The sequence below is a fragment of the Triticum urartu genome, chromosome 6A (genome assembly GCF_056163025.1).
Source record: "Triticum urartu cultivar PI428250 chromosome 6A, HENAU_Tu73, whole genome shotgun sequence".
Taxonomy (NCBI): domain Eukaryota; kingdom Viridiplantae; phylum Streptophyta; class Magnoliopsida; order Poales; family Poaceae; genus Triticum; species Triticum urartu.
The window spans coordinates 291077044-291101161 of NC_141878.1; positions in this window are offsets into that span (position 1 = coordinate 291077044).

Genomic DNA, 24118 nt, shown 5'->3' on the forward strand with positions numbered 1-24118 from the left:
AAAAGCCCGCTGAAACTGGTCCCATGTGACAGTGTCTACAGGGAAAGTGGCTATGAAATTCTCCCACCATGATGCTGTTGGTCCTTATAGCTGATGTGCGGCAAACTTCACCTTCTCCGCATCTGTGCATCCTGCTGTGGTCAACTCCCTAGATTTCTTGCGGAGCCAATCATCTGCTACTATCGGCTCGGTGCTACTGGAAAACACCGGCGGATTCAGCCTAAGAAAACGGTCTAAGTGGTCAACAGGTGGTGGTGGTGGTGGGTTGTTGTTGTTGTTCCCCTGATTCTGATTCTGGACTAGCAACTGCATCAATGTGTTCTGCTGCTGGATCAACTGGGTGAGCTCCGGTGAAAAGGCAAATCCGGGGTCACGTCTCGGAGGCATCTGAGGGTTTAGAAAAGATGAGATATAAGAATAGAGGGGGTCTAAAGAGAAAACACTACCCATATGCACATGAGGCAAAACAAACAATTCACTTCAATCAATCAAACAAGGGCATACAATCGATCTATCTATCGCAAAAGTGCTCGGACTACTATATTTACATGGTGGACTACTACTACTACTGATGAGGTGGTCTACTAGAAATATTCTTCGGTTGCAGACTCCATGATATCTGCTCCAGCTTCATCAACATAGTCATCATCGCTACTATCTGGTTCCGAATCGGTGCCGTCGATGATGATGTAGTCTTCCGGGCTAATCTCCTTGGTTTCTTCGTCTTCATCTACTGGCATAGGGCCTCCCATAAATATTCCAATCTTCTTGATCAGGTCGTCATTCTTCTCCACCAGTACTTCAATTTCTTCTTCATAATCTTCACGTGTAGCCTTGAGTTCTTCCTCCAGTTCCTTAATTCTAGTCTTTGCCTTCTTCAGGTCTATCATGTCGGCGCACATCTGGTTCTCCTGTCGTCGAATGTGCTGGTTTAGCTCCTGGATAAAAGCTGCGATTGATCTATCCTTCCTGGTGCTGATCATCTCCCAGTGTTCATCTCGGCGCCCACAAATCTGGTAGATAGTATCCTTGAGATCCTTGCGGTAGACTTCTCCAATGCGTCCCACGGCGATGTGAGATGCCATGCTCTTTCCTAGACTCCAAGTTGGTGCATCAAAAGAAAACTCTATGGGCTCAGTGACTGGCATGAATGTCCTTCCTGGAACTTGAATTTGAATCATCCAGCGTTCTTCTTCAGGTAAAGTGGCGTTGTAGGTTCCCATGAAGCTTGGTACTCCTATATTCAGGTATCTAGTGACTTCCTTCAAGTGGCGTCCAAAGGGTGTATCTTCATCCGGTTGTGTGAACTTGTTCCTTCCATCCGCCATCCTAAAGAGTAGAAAGGATGAGAGGTTAGAAGAGAAGAGAGTGAAAAGTGATCTAGGTCTTGTGCTTAGTGGTCGTGTCCTACAGTCAGCGTGTGCTCTGATACCATCTCTGTAGCGACCAGACCTCAAACAGTCTGATCTCTGTGCTCCGGTGTCATCCCTGGATCAGTAATGCTGACACCACACAGTACTCGGAGGATTTATAACAGAGTAGCAATCACACACTTATTACATCGAGTGTCTCAAAAGAGAACTTATTACAATAAGTATGGCTTAAGGCCATCTAATAACGATAACAGCGGAAGGCTTGGAAGATAAGTGAGTCCATCAACTCCAACGGCATCACTGAGTATAGGACCACGACCTAAAAACTCCTTAACGTAGTCTGAAAAGTCTGCAACATTAACGTTGCAGCCCGAAAATGGATCAGCACATGGAATATGCTGGCAAGGTAACACATAGAGAATAATGGAATGAAACAGCTATACTATATGCATATTTGGCTGGTGGAAAGCTCTATGGTTACAGTTTTGTGTAAAGCCAATTTTCCCTACTACAAAGGAATAAAATTTAATTACTATCATGGTGGTTGTTAAACATTGAGAATGGTTGACAGCATTCTCAATCCCAATTAAGCATCATCATTAAACATAACCCAACAAAATTAATTTAGAGTAACATGTTGAGATTCACATGAAAATCCAAGTGCTAGATACTCAATATGTCCATAACCGGGGACACGGCTAACCATGATTAGTTTATTACACTCTGCAGAGGTTTGCAGACTTTTCCCCACAAGACCCGATCGCCTCCGTTTGGTTTCTCGCACTACATGGTGTTTGAGAAGACGGATGACCGAGACATAGTCTTTCAGAAGCGCTAGCACCTTACGATGGGTAGACCGTACCACCTACACCCCCTACATCTGCTAGTCTACCACTGTAAGAGTTCGCACGACTCAGTCAACTATGCTAGAGCCCATAATAGCTTGTGGCGCACACGGAAGTTTCTAGTATGAATAGTCTCATGATCCCTTTGAGCCTGGGTAGCGGTCCAAAAGAAAACAGGCAAGTCCTGGAATACCCAGGTGCCTCAATCCACCCAGATGTGTGTTTAAGTTGCCACCTTTGATAAACCATTAATTAACAATCTCACATCTGTCATGGATATCACTCACCCAATCCACGTCTAGTAGCATAGCATGGCATAATAAGCAAACGTAGAAGTAACTCCCAAAGGTTTGATAATAAACAGGTAATAGGTTCTACCTCATCTACTTCCCATCCCACAATTTAATTAGATCCTAATCATGCAGTGTGTGAGGATTGATCTAATGCAATAAAACTGGGTAGTAGAAAAGGTATGATCAAAGTGTTACTTGCCTAGCTGATGATCCGCGAAACCTAATGATTCGAAGTAATAGGCGGCGCACTCCGGGTATTCTATCGCAGACAAACAAACAAGCATACAATACTAATGCACAGGTAAAACTCAAATAAGAGATCTAACCCGAAGGTTCAACTTAAGAACTCCGGTTGGCAAAAAGAAACAAATCGAACGAAGCAACGAAAGTCAAACTGCGAAAGAAAACAATTTCGTTCTGCTAATCTGGATCTATTATAAATTTTATAGTAACAAAAACTTGTTTAAGTTGGTTAAACGGATAGAGGGTTTCGAGACGAAACTCTAGGTGCTTGAATCGCCTGATTCTGATAAACGAGCGAAAAGTTAAACTAAAACAAAAATCGGATCAGGAATCGCGATCAGAAAAATCGCGGATTTAATCCGAGAAAAGGAAAAACGACGAACGCTGAATTTTTTTTCTCTTCTTTTTGGCATAGAAAACGAGGCACGACGAACCTCGGGCGGCGGGATCATCGGCGGCGGCGGCTCCGGCGGCGCACGCGGATCGAGTCGGGGCTGATGGGCTGGGGCGGCTCGGGGCGGCTCGGGGCGGCGCTATTTAAAGGCTGCCCCCGGGCGGTGTCCCGCTCGGGTACGGCCCGAAGTCGGTTCATTTTTTTTATTCCGCTCGGAAGAAAAATAAAAAAGAAATACTAAACGGACTCCAAAAATTCTGAAATAAATTTTCACGGGCTTCTAAAATCAAGCCGCACAAGGTGAACATTTATTTGGGCCCTAAATGCAATTTTGAAAAATGCACTTTTTTCCTAAATTCAAATAAAACACCGAAAAACTCCGAAATAAAATCTTATTTGATTTTTTATTAAATCCTCAGTATTTCTTTTATTTGGGAAAGTCATTTTATTCCCTCACTCATATTTTTGTAATAGAAATAATTGACGATAAAATAAATAAATTCAAATGATCCTATTCTCAAAATTTGAGAGAACTCAAATATTAAAATAACGAAATCCCCAACTCTCTTCGTGGGTCATTGAGTTGCGTAGAATTTCTAGGATCAACCAAAAAGCAAAATAAAATATGATATGCATGATGCTCTAATGTATAACATTCCAAATTGAAAATTTGGGATGTTACAATAAGTGTCGTCAACAAAATACGGAGCACACATCAAATACAATGTCTGTCAGTGTCATCAACAAAATGCGGAGACATATCGTGAGCTAGATACCATATGATCACCATGAGAATGTATACGGTGACCGTAATGAGCATATTCTGAAGTCCAGTGACCGTATAGTGCTTTTTCTTGAAATAAAGTGACCTTCATGCGTGAATGTGTCAGGGGCATGCATACTTTTAGAGGGCCAAGAGATAGTTTGTGTGTGTACGTGAAAGTGGTGTAGAGAGAGGGGGTGTCCAGTGGAGACAAGGAGAGATATGCCCTTCGTTTCTCTTTCCCGTGACTAATATTTTAGGAGAAAATATAAATATTCACAATGCAGAACAAATATTATTGGATGCACCATGCAATTAACTTTCATGTATAACTTTGTACTATTGTATATGCTTATTTTCTTAGTGGCCGATTGCGTGTGGGGTGTGGTGGGCACATCATTTCTAGTTGTGGTGGGTCAACGTGAGGACTCATGGGTCGGTTCCATCCTGCGCCACATAGGTTGGACCGAGATGCATTATACGAAGACCCATGTGGATACCTCGACGTACAAAACGAAGCTACCAGAGTCGTGGAGGACTCTATCCCCACTGATGATAAGCCGACTATATATGATTTGTATCCCTAGGCCCCGAGTATGTTATAGAAGCCCCGGGGCAAGTTCGTTGATAGTATACACACACACAATTTCTGGTATTCACCTGTACTTTGTACACACCCCTATCACAAATATATAGTACCAGGAGTAGGATTTTTCCTCAGCTATAAGGGCCTGGACTTGGGTAAAACTTTGCCTCGTATTACCATCCAGCCTAACAGTCAGGGATATCCTACCGAATGATCTGATGGAATCATATCTGCCAACTACTAAGAGAGAGGTGTGTGGGTGGGGGGGCAATGTGTGCGAGAGAGGCCTAAAGATAATGTGCGTGCAGGAGACACGTAGGCACATATATGTGCCTATAGACGGCTAGTAGACACCATGCGCGTGTATATATGCATGTGAGAGAAATAGTGTTTTCCAACTGAGATTAGTGAAAAGAGTTGTACATAGTAGTAAGAAAGAGAGAGGGATATATATAGATATTGTGTGCATGAGACACCCCGGGAGAGATTGTGAGCATGTGTGAGAGAGAAATGCTGATGTATGTAAAGTGTGTGCACTTATGCGTTAGATAGAGATATATATAGCGCGTGTGTGAGAAGGTCCGAGGCATAGTGCATCTACGTGTAAAAGGCGGTTCTACGCATTCAATTAAAATACAAATGGCATTATTATTTTTGGATGAGATCATGAATTTTGCAATTTGCGTATGAATGAACATTGGTCCATCAGACACCCATACTCTATTGAATTCTAGCATGTGCATGGGTTTATTTCATATTATTGATCCATGGAGTGAGAGTGGTTTGAAATCCAGACAATGCATTGCTTTTGCAATTCATATATAAACATTAATTAGTGCACTCCATGTTGTTAGTGTGGGGCACTTTATACATTTTTCACTTACATGGATACATTCCAAATTGCTAGCTACGAAATAGAATACATGTTGAATTCAACATAAAGGGTGTTTCAAAGATTGAAATTCATAGGAAGTGCATTCATCTATTTGAATCCGAGATAATGACATTTGTAAATCAGATCTACAAGGGGGCATAAATCTTTGTTGTGCATTTGAACATGCTATATATTCATACGCATGTCTAACTATTTTTTTGCAACCAAGGAGATTATATCTGGAACCATGCATGAACTGAGGTAAGTTGCATATTTTTTAATATATACTAGTGTACAATGTATATTCAAATGTACCCCCTCCATTGCAAAACAATCGTAGTTTTAGGATTTTCAAGAGTCAAGATTTGTGAAGTTTGACAAATCCTGAAAGTTCATTCAAGAGAATCGAAAATGTTAATGCTTCTGCTCCCAAATATTGAACGAAGCACCAAATAAGCCTCCGGTCACCCGAAACCGCGCGAGACTAATGTTTGGTGGTAGGAAATTATTGTCCTGACTCTGGCCCGTGTAGTCTATCGGCCCGGTGTCCAAAGGTCTAGATCGGGGTAGGTTTGTAACTTCACCAAGACGCCAGTCTCAACCGCCTCCGAGAAGCATTCATATGCCGTGGGCGCCTAAACACCCTTGCGCTCGGCCGATATCTATCCCGGCCACCATTTGGGACACCTGAGATTACTGTCCTACCCCCGACCCGCAATATGTCTGAAATTTTAGATGGGGGAAAAGTTTGTAACTTTCAAACAAGCGCGTCCCAAACCGAAACATTGCTCCCCCTTAGTTCCCCCCTCCCTCTGTTTCCCTATTCATAATCCATGGGCGCCAAAACACTCTCTCCACCAGCTGCGAAACCCCAGCCTCCTCCGTCCTCCACCCATCGTGCCCAATCCACCGCCGCCCTCCTCCATCACGCTGGAACTGGTACCCCGACGTCGTCGTCCAACGCAACCGCAACCGCAACACCCTTAAGGATTTAACAGCTGAAGCCGAGGCAGAGCTGCCTCCATGACGCCGACACCGACGTGCGCCATACCAGAACCACTTCGACCACGCCGTCCTGCGCCTCACCGCTTCCTCTCCACTGTCGCAACCGTCCACCGCACCGGAGCTGTTTCGCTACATCGTCGTTCGCCAACTCAGATCTGGTTCCCCGCCGCCGACAGACGGCCACCGCACCACACTCAACAACTTGGCCATGGGTTCTTCCAAGGCTCCACCGTCGACAACTTCTTGTTTCCAGTGAACCATAAGAAGATCGTTGAAAAAACAGAAGGAGGACACAACACTACTAGCAGAAAGAGGTACTCCTCTTCCCTTATTCGTGCAAATCTTACGTCTCTGCTCACACCGCATTCATCCCACGAAAGAAACTAGTTGAGCTCTTCTTACTGCATCTTCTTCGTGATACTAAATGCACAAGGTTTCCTCCCATTTACTATTTCACCTTGGCTAGAGGTCAGTAGCCCACCTGGATTTCAATTCAGGGTCAGTTGATTCGCAATTAAAAGAAGCAAAACCCACTTAGGCGCGCGGAGCACCTAGTTGTAGCGACCCGACCCGAATGGGTCAAGTCTCTGTGCTTAAGTGTCATCCCTGGATCGGTATGCTGACACACACAGTACTCGAGGATTTATAACAGAGGTAAATCACATGTAAAAGTAACGTAAATACTATTACCTCAAATCCAAAATAGCGGAAGTAACAAGGTTGTGGATTCCCATCAACACCAACGGCAAAGTTGAGTGTAGAAATCGTAACCCTAATGTATCACTTACTCGTCGTAAGATAATCCTGCAACATGAGACGTTGCAGCCACAGAGGGTCAGTACATTGAATATACTGGCAAATTCACACCATAGAGAATGATGAATAAATACTATCACTACATGCATATTTGGCTGGTGGAAAAGCTCTATGGTTATAAGGTTTTTGCGAAAAGCCAATTTTCCCTACTACAAAGGAATAAATTTATTTAACTATCAGGGTGGTTGTTGAACATTGAGAATGGTTGACAGCATTCTCAATCCCAATTAAGTAACATCTTTAAAACCCAACAATATTCATTTAAAGTAACATGATGAGATCAACAGGATAATCCAAGAACTAGATACTCAAGATTTGTCCATAACCGGGGACACGGCTAACCATGATTAGTTTATACACTCTGCAGAGGTTTGCGCACTTTTCCCCACAAGACTCGATCGGCTCTGTTGGATTTCTCGCACTACATGGTGTTTGAGAAACGGATGACCGAGACATAGTCTTTCAGAAGCGCTAGCACCTTACGATCGGGTAGACCGTACCACCTACATCCCCTACATCTGCTAGTCTACCACTGTAAGAGTTCGCACAACTTAATCAACTATGCCAGAGCCCATAATGGCTTGTGGATGCACATGGAAGTTTCTAGTATGAATAATCTCATGATCCCTTTGAGCCTGGGTGGCGGTCCAAAAGAAAAACAGGCAAGTCCTGGGATACCCAGGTGCCTCAATCCACCCAGATGTGTGTTTAGGTTGCCACCTTAGATAAACCCTTAATTAACAATCTCACATCTGTCATGGATATCACTCACCCAATCCACGTCTACTAGCATAGCATGGCATAATAAGTAAACGTAGAAGTAACTCCCAAAGGTTTGATAATAAACAGGTAATAGGTACTACCTCATCTACTTCCCATCCCACAGTTTAATTAGATCCTAATCATGCAATGTGTGAGGATTGATCTAATGCAATAAAACTGGGTATGGAAGGGGATATGATCAAAGTGTGTACTTGCCTGCAATGTTGATGAAGATGATTCGCACTCAAAACTCTTGATAGATCTACTCGTCACACTCCGGTCAATCTATCGTAAGCAAGCAATAGTAACCACACATAAGCAATCACTCAAAAGATCAAAAAGATCGAAGAAGACAATTCGGAAAACATCAAAACCAAGCAAATAACTCCTGCAACATAAAACAATTTCTAACAGTACCAAAATTATGTGAATTTGGCCTTATTAGAATGTTTAGGTCAAGAGCTTCGATGTGCAAAAAGAATCAACTCAAACGGAGCTACGAAACTCAAGTTACGATCAAACGAAGTTTGAATTCAAATCTGGTCTAATTCAAATTTTAAACTTTTCAAAAACATGTTTGGGTTGGATTACTGGATAGAGGAGATCGTAACGAAGATGTGAGCGTTGGTTTCGTTGAATTCCGACTAACGAGCAAAAAGTTGTGATTGTTTGAAGAACAGGGGCTAAACTGTAAAGAAAATCCTCACCTATAGGTCCCTGGCCGAAATAATTAAGAAAAAGGAAAAATCTATCGAGCGAACGCTCGCTACAGAACCTATACGACGAAAACCGTTCGCTAAAGAAGCTAACTAATGAACGTTCATTAAATAAATAAACCTAAACAAAACCGGTTTTATAACAAAACCGATCTAGCATTTTTTTTCTAAAGAAAACCTAACTCTAAAAATAAACCGGACCGGGCGGTTTTATTACCGGTTCGGGGGTTTTCTTTTGAAAACCGGCGACGGCGTTTTCCGGCAGCGGCGGTTACCGCGGCGATCTCCGGAGTCGGGAGGACGACGGCAGCGGCTCCGGTGGTCGTGGAGGGCAATGGCGCGGGGCGGCAGCTCCACGTGGCAGCAGGGCAAAGCGTGGGCGGCGGCGTAGGCAACGGCGGCGAACGACGCGGCGAGGCGGCGAGCGGCGCGGCGCGGCAACGGCAGCAGCAGATGCGGCGGCAGCGCGGTTGTGCGGCGGCGGCAGCGCGGTTGTGCGGCGGCGGCGAGAGGAGCGACGGGGCCCGGGGCCTCAGCTTATATAGGCAGGGAGGGGAGGTCTCGGGAGGCGTGGAGGAGGGGCAAGGGGAGGCATGCCCGGCCGGGACTCGACGGCGGCGGCGGAGTCGGCCACGCTCGGGACTTCATCCCGAGCTCGAAGACGGGGCGACGCGGGCTGGGCCACGGCCTGTTGGGCCGGCTGGCCTGGCGCGGAGAGAGAGAGAGAGAGAGAGCAGTGCTGGGCTTCAGCCTGGCACTGTTCGAAGAGTTTTTTTTTATAAACATTTTCGTTCCAAAAAATAAAAGCCAAATAACTAAAAATATTATATAGGCATATAATATATCAAAATTTACAGAAAAAGATTTTCTACGAGATGAACATTTTTCTAGCATTAAATAAAATTCACACAAATTCAGATACAACAAAGAGTGCTACTGGTCTATTAAAATCCAACAAAAATCATTTTAAAAATACCAAAATGATTTCAAATAAATTTTTCTCCAATTTTCTAATGTAGGGAATCATGTTACCCTATTTTCCATGTATTTTTATTTTGGAGAAAAATAATTTGAATAAAACTCAAATAAATCCAAATTGAAAATAAATTCAAAAGAACTTTGAATTTAATTCTTTGAAACTCCCAACTCATATTTCATATAATTTGAAGAAGTCATTTTATCTTCTCTCATGAAAATCATTGAGTTGCATAAAGTTTCAGAATTAAAAATATTTTCAAATGAAATTCAAATATTTTCAACAACCCTTTTCATTTAATTTAAATGGAAGAAGTCATGTCATCTTCTCTCTAGGATTTTGGGTTGAAAAGAATTTGAATTCGCGGAGATCGGAAAGCAAATATGAAAGTTTGGGAAAGTCCTTTTATTCCCTCTCATTTAACTTTCAAAAGTTTCGAATTCACTCACTTTAAGTCAATCAATCAAACCTATCTATTTATTATAAAATTCCAAAATTTAGAATTTTGGGATGTTACACTAGTACACCCGTTCGCCGGGGAAGAGGCACATCGATGTCTATCATAGGGGTGTGGGGCGCAGGAGCTGCTTGCGATCGATCTAGAGGTCAGCGGGGCTTGAAGGGATGGCCTGGGGACGGTGCCAGGCATGGTAGTGTGGTGAGGTCGAGGGAGGGCAGAGGCAGGAGACCGGGCTGGTGGTTGCTGGCGTTTCGAGGAAGATCGTCAACACTGACTAGCTAGAGGTAGATGAAGGCGATCTGCCCAGTCTTTGTACATCGGACGGTGCAGAAAAAATGGACTGACCTATTTGTTTTCAGTCAACTATTATTTTCATAGGACCACAACTTGTGGTGTGCTGGAGGAGCATCTGCATTTCCCAGCCATCCCTGTGCTCATATTTCATAATCCTAGAATCTAGTAATTTTGTGTGCGATGTATGTTGTAGAGCTATCATATGTCTCCCGCCATTTATTTCTCACCGACCTGCTATTTGCTACTTTTACACTGTAATACTTGTGTACACACTTCACCCATACTCACACTATTGTTTTTTATGCATGGGTATTTCAGAATCTGACGCAGTGTTGATGAATACGCAAAAGAAAAGACAAAAGTGGCACCAGTGTAATTCAAAGATAAGCACTAAGCGTTTCAGCGCTCTAAAGGGTGTAGTGTCAGCAGATGGAGAAGTAAATGTAGCTCTGTAGTTGATGATCTCAATTGCCACACACAATCATCCCAGGTTCTTGCTTTAACTTCGTGCTGTCAAATGTGGTTGCATGTTGGATATGGTGTCTAGCTTGTATTGCTTCCAATTTGGTTAAATTGCATCTGCTTACTTTACACATTATACCTTTGATAATGACATGCCTTCCTGTTTTTGATACATGCTACATATGTCTATTGACCATGTTCGTACATCAAACTAATGCTCTTTTGTATCCCTCATCAATCACTTATGATGAGATAGTCATCCCAGTGGGTTACTGTGAGACGCGCTACTCGTTTAAAGAGTGCAGTGTCATCCTTCCCACATGATTCTCAAGAAACAGCAAGACTAAATGAAGATAGTCAATGTAGCTCTCTAGTTGATGACTGCAATTCCCCTACACCACCATCACAGGTGCATGCTCTTACTTCGCAATGTGATATGTGGTTGCATGTTGCATATGGTGTCTACCTTGTAATGCTTCTAATTAGGGTAAATTGCATCTGCTTAGTTAATACAATATACATGTGAATATGACATGCCTTCCTGTTTTTGGTACATACTACGTCTTCCTATTAACCATGTTCTTACATCAAACTACTTTTCTTGTGTATCCCTCATCAATCACTTCTGATGAGACACCTTCGAATTGACAGTGTAATATTGGTTGCATCTTGCATATCATTTCAAACATGTATTGCCTCTAATTTGTTGAAGTGCCACTTATAATGAGACACATCTAACTTGGTAGAGTGATTTTGGTTGGATCTTTCATATGGTGTCTAGATTGCATTTCTTCCAATTTGTTGAAATGCCTTCTGCTTAGCGTTTTTCGTACATATTCCATCCTCCTACAATGTGGTTGCCTTACATAAAAGTTGTGTTCGTCAGTATCATGCACCAACGAATTTGGAAGAGTGAATTTCATTCCTTTTCTTGTGTGTTTACTTGACAAGGCAAAATCTAAAAGGACGAATGCACGGAATGATGGTGGTCCTCTGGAGCAACCAAAACAGATGATCTCTGCAGATTCTCCTGCTACTCCTACTGTAGTGCAAGTTCCAAATCTCATCTCCCCTACTCCACAACCCCGGGTGCTTGCTCTAACATGGCAGTGTGATATCTTGTTGCATGTTGCATGGTGCCATAGCTTGTATTGCTCCTAATTTGTTAAACTGCATCTCCTTAGCTTACACATTATACATGTGAATATGACATGCCTTCCTGTTTTTGGTACATACTACATCTTCCTATGACACCATGTTCTTACATCAAACTACTATTCTTGTGTATCATGCATCTATCACTTATGATGAGACAGTCACGCCGGTGAGTTAGTATGAGACGCGCTACTCTTATAAAGAGTGCAGTTTCATACTCCCCACATGATTCTGAAGAAACAACAAGCCTAAATGAAGATATTGAACGTAGCTCTGTACTTGAAGACCGCATTTCCCCTACACCAGCATCGCAAGTGCTTGCTCTAACTTCGAAGTGTGATATGTGGTTGCATGTTGCATACGGTGTCTAGCTTGTAATGCTTCTAATTAGGGTAAATTGCATCTTCTTAGTTTACACATTATACATGACATGCCTTCCTATTTTTGGTACATACTACATCTATATGTTAACCATGTTCTTACATGAAACTACCTCTCTTCTGTATCCTGCATCAATCACTTACGACGAGACACCTTTATTCATTGCATATTGCATATTATTTCTAGCATGTTGCCATGTATTGCTTCTAATTTGGTCAAATACATTTATGAGGCCACCCTTTTAATTTGGGGATTTTTATTTCTGTGCCCTGGTTCCTTAGCTCTACTCATTCATCCCCACTCTGTTAACTTTTGCTCACTTTTGCTCACTCCCTTGCCCGAAACCCTCAGAACAGGTTATAACGGACGTTGTCGTCGGGTCAATGCCTTTGACCGTTAACTCTGACGAGTGGGGCCGCGTATACGTGGGCACATGCAAGACCGCGGTCGTGGGGTAGCACGTGTCCATCGACATGCTCGAAACGTCCCATCATATAAAGAGGGGCAACCACCTCCATCGTCCCTACCATTTCCCCCCCAAATCCCCTCCCTGTCGCATCGTCGTCCTCTCCCCCCACCGGCGTCGTCTCGCTCTCATCCACTGCCTCCACCGCACCGTCTCGCTCTCCCCCACGACATCCTCTTCCTCACCTTCATTGCCTCTATCTGTCAGATGGCCGACGCTCGTGGCGTCGCCGGCGCAGCGGCCAGAGATGTGGTGGAGCTGCAAGGTCAGGGCGCGGTGACCGCAGATTTCAGCGGCGTCCACGGCGGCGCGGGGAAACTCGCAACCACTGCAGATGTGGCGGGCTCCGCCTCATCGCTGTAGAAGGTGACAGTGTCGAGCGGCGCAGTCCATCCCGATGCCCCCGATGCGCCGCCTGCCATGGAGCAGCAGGTATTTGCACTTGCTTAGCTTGTAGAGTGAGTTGCTCCCTAGTTGCATAGGTTAGATTGTGATTCATACGGTAGTTCATATGGTTAGAGTAGTTGGTTTGACGGATGGGCCAGGGTTTTTTGTATGGTTTGGGGCGATGGGTGTTTTTGGACTAGGTTTTGTTGGATAAATTCGTCGCAAAAATGCTAGATGTTGTGAACTATGATTTTAGGTGCTGCAATGATTGGGGTTTTTAGATTTGGATAAATTCGTTGCAAAAATGCTAGATGTTGTGAACAGATGCATGCTTATCATATTTGTTTTTAGTGCTCACAGTTTGGGGTTTTTAATGCTACTCAGATTCGTTGGCTTAGATTGGGTCCCTATTAGATTTGTTTTTGAATGCTACTCAGATTGGGGTTTTGAATGTCATATGCCCAAATGGAATCCATTGATTAAGAAGTTAGTTATGTCTAGAATCACAATCCTACCGTATGAATCACAATATAAATTTGAATGTCATAACCAAAAGTAACCCTATGATCAATGTGTCATGTGTGAATATCTAAATTTTCAATTGGCATCTGTATTTACTAGTGATGGATGTAATTGTATGTTCAGGAGGATGATGGTTGGGGGGTAGAAAGAGGAAGCTGGCCCAGTACGACCTGTATGATCCAGAGGAAAGTGATGATGAAGAATATGAGGTAAGCCTACTTGAAATTTAGATTGTTCATTTAGTTCCTTTGACATAGTATATCCACGAATCTATAATGTATTAATGTAACTCATTCATGTGTGCAGTATGATTCTGAAGATGAAGTGTCCAAGGGCAATGTCGCATCCTTCACAGCCAAGGAGGTGGTGAAGATCAAGGCCAAGGGAGTTGCTTCCTTCTACAACCGCAAGACCAAGAAGTGGCACTACCCCTACTGCACCACCAAGCCAACACCAAGGGATGGCCGCTTTGATCACCTTTTGTCTCATGAGGAGGATGTAGCGATTCACGGGGAGGACTACATGATCAGGGGGCAGCATGCCGCCCTCGTGAAGGCCTTGACTTCGGCGTGATGTGATCGATGATGTGATGATGTGAACTGAATCTTTAAGTTTATCTGTTGGGTTACTTTTGGTTGTTGAACTGAATATCATTGGTTATGGTTTGTTGAACTAAATGTAGTTTTCATGAATTTGGTTATGGTTTCCTATGTTGATGCTAGTAATCTGGTTGCTATCTATATTTGTCTGTCCTTAAATTTGCATGTGGTATATTTGTCTGTCCTGAATCTATGGTTAGTTATGTTTAGATGTTGTGAACTAAGATTTTAGGTGCTGCAATGATCACCCATGTTGTGTAGGAAATCAAATGCATGCTCCAAATGAGATCATGTAAACCTTGGAAAACCTGGACAATATAAATTCAAGAAAATTCAAAAACAAGTAAAACCTTGGAAAACTATCTATGTTTGTGTCGGAGATCATGTGTTCAAATTTTGAAGTGATTTAGAGGAGGTCAAATAAATTTGAATTTGAGAAATGTGCTCCAAATGAGCTCCCAGGCTAGGGTAAACATCCCATTTGTAATCAAGTTTTTTTGGACCTACTCTAAATGAGCCAAATGTTTTTTTATTAATACATATTCACTTTCCATAGTGTAGATTCGTAGTCTCACTATTTTTTGAATTAATATTCATATTTTTACATTTTCTTTTGGAAACATATGTTTTAATATAAAAACTATTAAAAACACATTTGAAATATGAAAATGGAAAACTAACTTCAAATCCTTCTTATTCACTTTGAAATAAAGCTTTGGTGATTTTTTTTATTTTTTTTAAATTTTTCAAAAACAGAAGGTAACCCTACCCCCTCTCCTTGAACTCTATGAAATCATGTACATGATAGCTCATATGTGTGAAGGTTTTCTCATGAAAATGACCATAAACCAAGTTTATGATTTTTGGTTGGTAACAGGTCACATAAGACAACATTGTGCGCATGTTTTATATATTTTTGATTTTTTTTAAAATTAACGGTGCTCATTTGACCTCGATCGTGCCAGCTATGGTTTTTTTCATGAAAATGATCATAGACCAAGTTTAGTATTTTTCCTTGTTAGTTTGTCTTATAAAACGACGAACGATGAAGGTTTCATATTTTTTCGATTTTTTTAAATTATTTATGCTCAATCAAAGCCTTCGAAATACCGTTGACCAGCTCAAAACCCCACTAAACCCTGCGGGGTTTCGCCTAACCCTAGCTCCCAACGTCAGCCGTCCGATCATACCCTCGCGCCAAGCGACAACCCTCAGATCTGGTCTTCTAGAAGGAATTAGGTGGGCTGGCTGCGTGCAGGCTCCGCGCCGTTGGATCACAAGGATGGCTCCGCATCGTTGGATCGTGGGGCGATCCGCGAGAGGCGATCCTATTGGTAGTGCTCGGCTGCTCGCCCACCACTGACTCAGATACGTCTCCAACGTATCTATAATTTTTGATTGTTCCATGCTATTATACTATTTGTTTTGGATGTTTAATGGGCTTTATTATGCACTTTTATATTATTTTGCGGGACTAACATATTAACCGAAGGCCTAATGCAAATTGCTATTTTTTTTTGCCTTTTTCAGTGTTTCGCAGAAAAGGAATATCAAATGGAATCGAAATGGAACGAAACCTTCACGAGGATCTTTTTTGGAACAAACGCAACCCCGGAGACTTGGAGTGGAGGTCAAGAAAGAAACAAGGTGGCCACGAGGTAGGGTCGTGCGCCCAGGGGGTAGGCGCGCCCCAACCCTCGTGGGCCCCTCGTAGCTCCACCGACCTACTTCTTTCACCTATATATATACTCTTATACCCTGAAAACATCCAGGGGAGCCATGAAACCACTTTTCCACCGCCGCAACCTTCTGTACCCGTGAGATCCCATCTGGGGACCTTTTCCGGCGATCTGTCGGAGGGGGATTCAATCACGGAGGGCTTCTACATCAAAACCATAGCCTCCTCGATGATGTCTGAGTAGTTTACCACAGACCTTTGGGTCCATAGTTATTAGCTAGATGGCTTCTTCTCTCTCTTTGGTTCTCAATACAAAGTTCTCCTCGATGTTCTTGGAGATCTTTCGATATAATTCTTTTTGCGGTGTGTTTGCCGAGATTCGATGAATTGTGGGTTTATGATCAAGATTATCTATGAACAATATTTGATCCTTCTCTGAATTCTTATATGCATGATTTGATATCTTTGCAAGTCTCTTCGAATTTTGGGTTTAGTTTGGCCTACTAGATTGATCTTTCTTGCAATGGGAGAAGTGCTTAGCTTTGGGTTCAATCTTGCGGTGCTCGATCCCTGTGACAGAATGGGAATCGACATGTATTGTATTGTTGCCATCGAGGATAAAAAGATGGGGTTTATATCATATTGCTTGAGTTTATCACTCTACATCATGTCATCTTGCCTAATGCGTTACTCTGTTCTTATGAACTTAATACTCTAGATGCATGCTGGATAGCGGTCGATGTGTGGAGTAATAGTAGTAGATGCAGAATCGTTTCGGTCTACTTGATACAGACGTGATGCCTATGTTCATGATCATGCCTAGATATCATCATAACTATGCGCTTTTCTATCAATTGCTCGGTAGTAATTTGTTCACCCACCGTAATATATGCTATCTTGAGAGAAGCCACTAGTGAAACCTATGGCCCCCGGGTCTACTTTACATCATATAAGTTTCCGATCTACAATTCTAGTTTACTATTTATTTGGCAACCTTTACTTTTCAATCTATACAACAAAAATACCTAAAATATTTATCTTATTATCTTTATCAGATCTCACTTTCGTAAGTGACTGTGAAGGGATTGACGACCCCTTTATCGCGTTGGTTGTGAGGTTCTTGTTTGTTTGTGCAGGTACTAGGCGACTTGCGTGTAGTCTCCTACTGGACTGATACCTTAGTTCTCAAAAACTGAGGGAAATACTTATGCTACTTTGCTGCATCACCCTTTCCTCTTCAAGGGAAAACCGACGCATGCTCAAGAGGTAGCAAGAAGGATTTCTGGCACCGTTGCCGGGGATATTTGCACCAAGTCAAGTCAAGATTTGATCTCCCGTCAACTAGGATTTCTGGCACCTTTGCTGAGGAGATCTACGTCAAGTCAAGACATACCAAGTACCCATCACAAACTCTTATCCCTCGCATTACATTATTTGCCATTTGCCTCTTGTTTTCCTCTCCCCCACTTCACCCTTGCCGTTTTATTCGCCTCTTTTCCGTTCGCCCTCTTTCCGTTCGCCCTTTTTCCGTTCGCCTTCTTTTGCTTGCCTCTTGTGCGTTTGTGTGTTAGATCGTTTATTTGCCCTCATGGCTAGTTCTCCTATCATTGTTAACACTCCCGATAATGAAGTTATTAATTTTAAACAAAGGGAGAGAGAAAACTTAAAAGATGCTTGGTATAGAATTTGCAATGCTCAAAATAGATCTGTTAAAAAGCAATCTACTTCCGTTCTTCTTCGCAATTTTTACGTAGGCATCACACCTTGGTATAGATATGTTCTTGACACCATCACCGGAGGGAATTTCTTGAGAAGCCATACTTTTGATTCTTATAATACTATGATAGATTTGTTAGGCCCACCACCTCTTTTGGTTAATGGAACTATTTTAACTTTGGAACATGTGATGCAAAGGCTTGAAATTATTGAAAATAAAGTTTCCACTGTAGAGTTGATCAAGAATTTGGATAAAAAAATCCATAACCAAATTACCCAATATGGATCTAAGGTAGGAGTTACTCTGAAAAAATTGAGGGAAAAAGAACCCTCAGTTAATGAAAAGATAGATCAAGATTCCACTAGAATTGATAAACTTGAGGATATTATTACCAACTTAGGGTCTGCCTTTTCTGCCGTGAGAAACACGTCAAACCCTCCTCCTACCAAAGTTTCTAAGTTTATGTATGTTCCTAAAAATAAGGATGAATCTTCTAGTAAGGAGAATGCGGATCTCAAATCAATAAGTGTTCACCCTAATTTTTTCGCTATCATTAAGGAACCTTTTGCTACAAATGATTATCTTGATTTCTTGCCTAGTAGTTTGATAATCAATAAAAGGAAGGAAACTCATAAGGGTTATAAGTGTTCAATTGAAGAATTGCATACTAAAGATGACAATACCTAGATCTATTCTTGTTTTTATGCCTAGCTAGGGGCGTTAAACGATAGCGCCTGTTGGGAGGCAACCCAATTTTTTGTTCCTATTTAGTAATAAATAAATCATCTATCCTCTATTATGATTGTGTTTTTTATGTTTTAATTAGTGTTTGTGCCAAGTAAAGCCTTTAGGATCTTCTTGGGTGATTGTTAGTTGATCTTGCTGAAAAAACAGAAAGTATGCGCTCACGAGAATAATTTTCATTTTTTTACCAGAGAGCGATAAAATACCAATACCAACTTCAGTAGATTAATATACAAATTATTTAGGACGTTCTAATTTCTCAGGATTTTTGGATTTACATAAGTATTCGAAACCTACAGATTACTACAGACTGTTCTGTTTTTGACAGATTCTGTTTTTCGTGTGTTGTTTGCTTATTTTGATAAATCTATGGCTAGTATCGGGGGTATGAACCATAGATAAGTTGGAATACAGTAGGTTTAGCACCAATATAAATAAATAATGAGTTCATTATAGTACCTTAAAGTGGTGGTTTGTTTTCTTATACTAACGGAGCTCATGAGATTTTCTGTTTTTGTGTTGTGAAGTTTTCAAGTTTTTGGGTAAAGATTTGATGGATTTTGGAACAAGGAGTGGCAAGAGCCTAAGCTTGGGGATGCCCAAGGCACCCCAAGGTAAAATTCAAGGACAACCAAAAGCCTAAGCTTGGGGATGCCCCGGAAGGCATCCCCTCTTTCGTCTTCGTCTATCGGTAACTTTACTTGAGGCTATATTTTTATTCACCACATGATATGTGTTTTGCTTGGAGCGTCTTGTATGATTTGAGTCTTTGTTTTTTAGTTTACCACAATCATACTTGCTGTACACACCTTTTGGGAGAGACACACATGAATCAGAATTTATTAGAATACTATATGTGCTTCACTTATATCTTTTGATCTAGATAAATTTGGTCTAGTGCTTCACTTATATCTTTTTAAAGCACGATGGTGGTTTTATTTTATAGAAATTATTGATCTCTCATGCTTCACTTATATTATTTTGAGAGTCCTTTAGAACAACATGGTAATTTGCTTTGGCTATAAAATTAGTCTTAATATGACAGGCATCCAAGATGGGTATAATAAAAACTTTCATATAAAGTGCATTGGATACTATGAGAAGTTTGATTCTTTATGATTGTTTTGAGATATGAAGATGGTGATATTAGAGTCATGCTAGTTGCGTAGTTGTGAATTTGAGAGATACTTGTGTTAAAGTTTGTGATTCCCGTAGCATGCACGTATGGTGAACCGTTATGTGATGAAGTCGGAGCATGATTTATTTATTGATTGTCTTCCTTATGAGTGGCGGCTGGGGACGAGCGATGGTCTTTTCCTACCAATCTATCCCCCTAGGAGCATGCGCGTAGTACTTTGTTTCTATAACTAATAGATTTTTGCAATAAGTATGTGAGTTCTTTATGACTAATGTTGAGTCCATGGATTATACGCACTCTCACCCTTCCACCATTGCTAGCTTCTCTAGTACCGCACAACTTTCCCCGGTACCATAATCCCACCATTTACCTTCCTCAAAACAGCCACCATACCTACCTATTATGGCATTTCCATAGCCATTCCGAGATATATTGCCATGCAACTTTCCACCATTCCGTTTATTATGACATGCTTCATCATTGTCATATTGCTTTGCATGATCATGTAGTTGACATCGTATTTGTGGCAAAGCCACCGTTCATAATTTCATAAATGCCACTCTTGATTCATTGCACATCTCGGTACACCGCCGAAGGCATTCACATAGTCATATTTTGTTCTAAGTATCGAGTTGTAATTCTTGAGTTGTAAGTAAATAAAAGTGTGATGATCATCATTATTAGAGCATTGTCCCATGTGAGGAAATGACGATGGAGACTATGATTCCCCCACAAGTCGGGATGAGATTCCGGACGAAAAAAAGAGGCCATAAAAAAGGGGCCCAAATAAAAAAAGAGAGATAAGGAGAGAAGGGGCAATGCTACTATCCTTTTTCCACACTTGTGCTTCAAAGTAGCACCATCATCTTCATGATAGAGCGTCTCTTATGTTGTCACTTTCATATACTAGTGGGAATTTTTCATTATAGAACTTGGCTTGTATATTCCAATGATGGGCTTCCTCAAAATGCCCTAGGTCTTCGTGAGCAAGCAAGTTGGATGCACACCGCCTTTGTTTCTTTTCTTGAGCTTTCATACACTTATAACTCTAGTGCATCCATTGCATGGCAATCCCTACTCACTCAAATTAATATCTATTGATGGGCATCTCCATAGCCCGTTGATACGCCTAGTTGATGTGAGACTATCTTCTCCATTTTGTCTTCTCCACAACCACCATTCTATTCCACCTATAGTGCTATATCCATGGCTCACGCTCATGTATTGCGTGAAGATTGAAAAAGTTTGAGAACATCAAAAGTACGAAACAATTGCTTGGCTTGTCATCGGGGTTGTGCATGATTTAAATATTTTGTGTGATGAAGATAGAGCATAGCTAGACTATATGATTTTGTTGGAATAGCTTTCTTTGGCCATGTTATTTTGAGAAGACATAATTGCTTGGTTAGTATGCTTGAAGTATTATTGTTTTTATGTCAATATTAAACTTTTGTCTTGAATCTTTCGAATCTGAATATTCATGCCAAAATAAAGAAAATTACATTGCAAATTATGTTAGGAAGCATTCCACATCAAAAATTCTGTTTTTATCATTTACCTACTCGAGGACAAGCAGGAATTAAGCTTGGGGATGCTTGATACGTCTCCAACGTATCTATAATTTTTGATTGTTCCATGCTATTATATTATTTGTTCTGGATGTTTAATGGGCTTTATTATGCACTTTTATATTATTTTTGGGACTAACCTATTTACCGAAGGCCCATTGCAAATTGCTGTTTTTTTTGCCTATTTCAGTGTTTCATAGAAAAGGAATATCAAACGGAACGAAACCTTCGCGAGGATCTTTTTTTGGAACAAATGCAATCCAGGAGACTTGGAGTGGAGGTCACGAAAGCAACGGGGCGGCCACGAGGTAGGGCCGCGCGCCCAGGGGGTAGGCGCGCCCCCACCCTCGTGGGCCCCTCGTAGCTCCACCGACCTACTTCTTTCGCCTATATATACTCTTATACCCTGAAAACATCCAAGGGATCCACGAAACCACTTTTCCACTGCCGCAACCTTCTGTACCCGTGAGATCCCATCTGGGGACCTTTTCCGGCGATTTGTCGAAGGGGGATTCGATCACAGAGGGCTTCTACATCAACACCATAGGCTCTCCGATGATGTGTGAGTAGTTTACCACAGACCTTCGGGTCCGTAGTTATTAGCTAGATGGCTTCTTCTCTCTCTTTGTTCTCAATACAAAGTTCTCCTTGATGTTCTTTGAGATCTATTCGATGTAATTCTTTTTGCGGTGCGTTTGCCGAGATCCGATGAATTGTGGGTTTATGATCAAGATTATCTATGAGCAATATTTGATTATTCTCTGAATTCTTATATGCATGATTTGATATCTTTGCAAGTCTCTTCAAATTTTCGGTTTAGTTTGGCCTACTAGATTGATCTTTCTTGCAATAGGAGAAGTGCTTAGCTTTGGGTTCAATCTTGCGGTGCTCGATCCCTGTGACAGAAAGGGAACCGACACATATTGTATTGTTGCCACCGAGGATAAAAAGATGGGGTTTATATCATATTGCTTGAGTTTATCCCTCTACATCATGTCATCTTGCCTAATGCGTTACTTTGTTGTTATGAACTTAATACTCTAGATGCTTGCTAGATAGCGGTTGATGTGTGGAGTAATAGTAGTAGATGCAGGATCGTTTCGATCTACTTGATACGGACCTGATGCCTATGTTCATGATCACACCTAGATATCATCATAACTATGCGCTTTTCTATCAATTGCTCGGCAGTAATTTGTTCACCCACTGTAATATATGCTATCTTGAGAGAAGCCACTAGTGAAACCTATGGCCCTCGGGTCTAATTTACATCATATAAGTTTCCGATCTACAATTCTAGTTTACTATTTATTTTGCAATCTTTACTTTTCAATCTATACAACAAAAATACCAAAAATATTTATCTTATTATCTTTATCAGATCTCACTTTCGTAAGTGACCGTGAAGGAATTGACAACCCCTTTATCGCGTTGGTTGCCAGGTTCTTGTTTGTTTGTGCAGGTACTAGGCGACTTGCGTGTAGTCTCCTACTGGATTGATACCTTGGTTCTCAAGAACTGAGGGAAATACTTACGCTACTTTGTTGCATCACCCTTTCCTCTTCAAGGGAAAACCAACGCATGCTCAAGAGGTAGTAGACTCCATGAAAAAAAGTTGTTATTGGTCCCAAAAGGAAACCAAGCTCTGGTTGGGCCGTCGAATTGCGTCGTTTTTTGCATCGTTTGCTCTGTTTTTTGTGAATGTGCTGGCTCTGTATTTTTTTGCATCGTTTGAAATCAATTTACATTGCGTAGCAAAATTTAGTTCTTTTTGTTCTATAAAAATGCAAAACGACCAAATTTTTAAGGGCCAAATTTACTTTTATCATGCAAAATGGCCACAAACTATTCAAAAATTGTCTCTTTTTGTTCATATAATATATATGACCACGGATTCCCACGCGTGCAATTAGCTTATTTTTCTTCTTCTTTTTCAAACCATCGTTTCTCACGCGTGTACACTCCCGATGCTGCGGTGGGTTTGAAAACGGGCTACTTCACATTTGACCTTGTTATTGCCATGGCCAAATAGCACGTAGCACTACGGCTATTTAAGCCACCCTCTGCCTCTGCCATCCCTCATCCATCTCCCATCCTCTCTGCCATCTGCCCTTCTTGCTCTTCGACCACTTCTCCTTCTTCTAATACATCCTCAGCCATGCAGTACACCGGACCAACCTACCACTTCCCACCCACCGTGCCGGAGAGGCTCTACCCTCCCGGCGTGTACGTTGAGCGCACACTACGTGTGTGGGCGATATCAATGTGGAGGACCGCAGGAACTTCACCAAGTTCTTCCTCGCGTTCGGCTACCACCACCTCCCGCGGGGATCTCCAAGGATGTTCCGTGTCGAGGAGGTCATACAAAACGGGGTGGTGGTTGCTCTCCTTGCCCACTTCACCAACACATTCGATGCCTTCTACCTCCTCGACCGGGTGTTTTGGTGTGGCTGCGAGTTCATCGCTTTCACCACCCACAACATGTTCACGGAGTACACCAACATCTTCTCCACCGTGTCGCGCATGCACACTCTTCCGTACCCCATCGACAATGCCCCGGAGGAGCAGTGAAGGGCGCCTGGAGGAGGAGCGAGGTGGAGAAGGCGGCGTCTAGGGTTCTAAACCCTCTATCCATTTTTTTAGTCTATGTTATGTTAAGTTGTAATTGAACTATGTTGGAGATGTTATGGGCTTGTTGGCCCTTTTATCAAGTTCTATTATTAAGTTTTCTATCTATTCTATTATGAAGTTCTTCCTAGTTTCAACTATGCAATCGTGATATGGGCTTGTTGGAACTATCTACATGTTTGTTGATTGTTTTTTAGAGAGGTCGCTTTGTTAGTAACCACCTAGTGCATCAGCCACAACGAACCCTTCTTTTTTACACAAGCCACAAATATG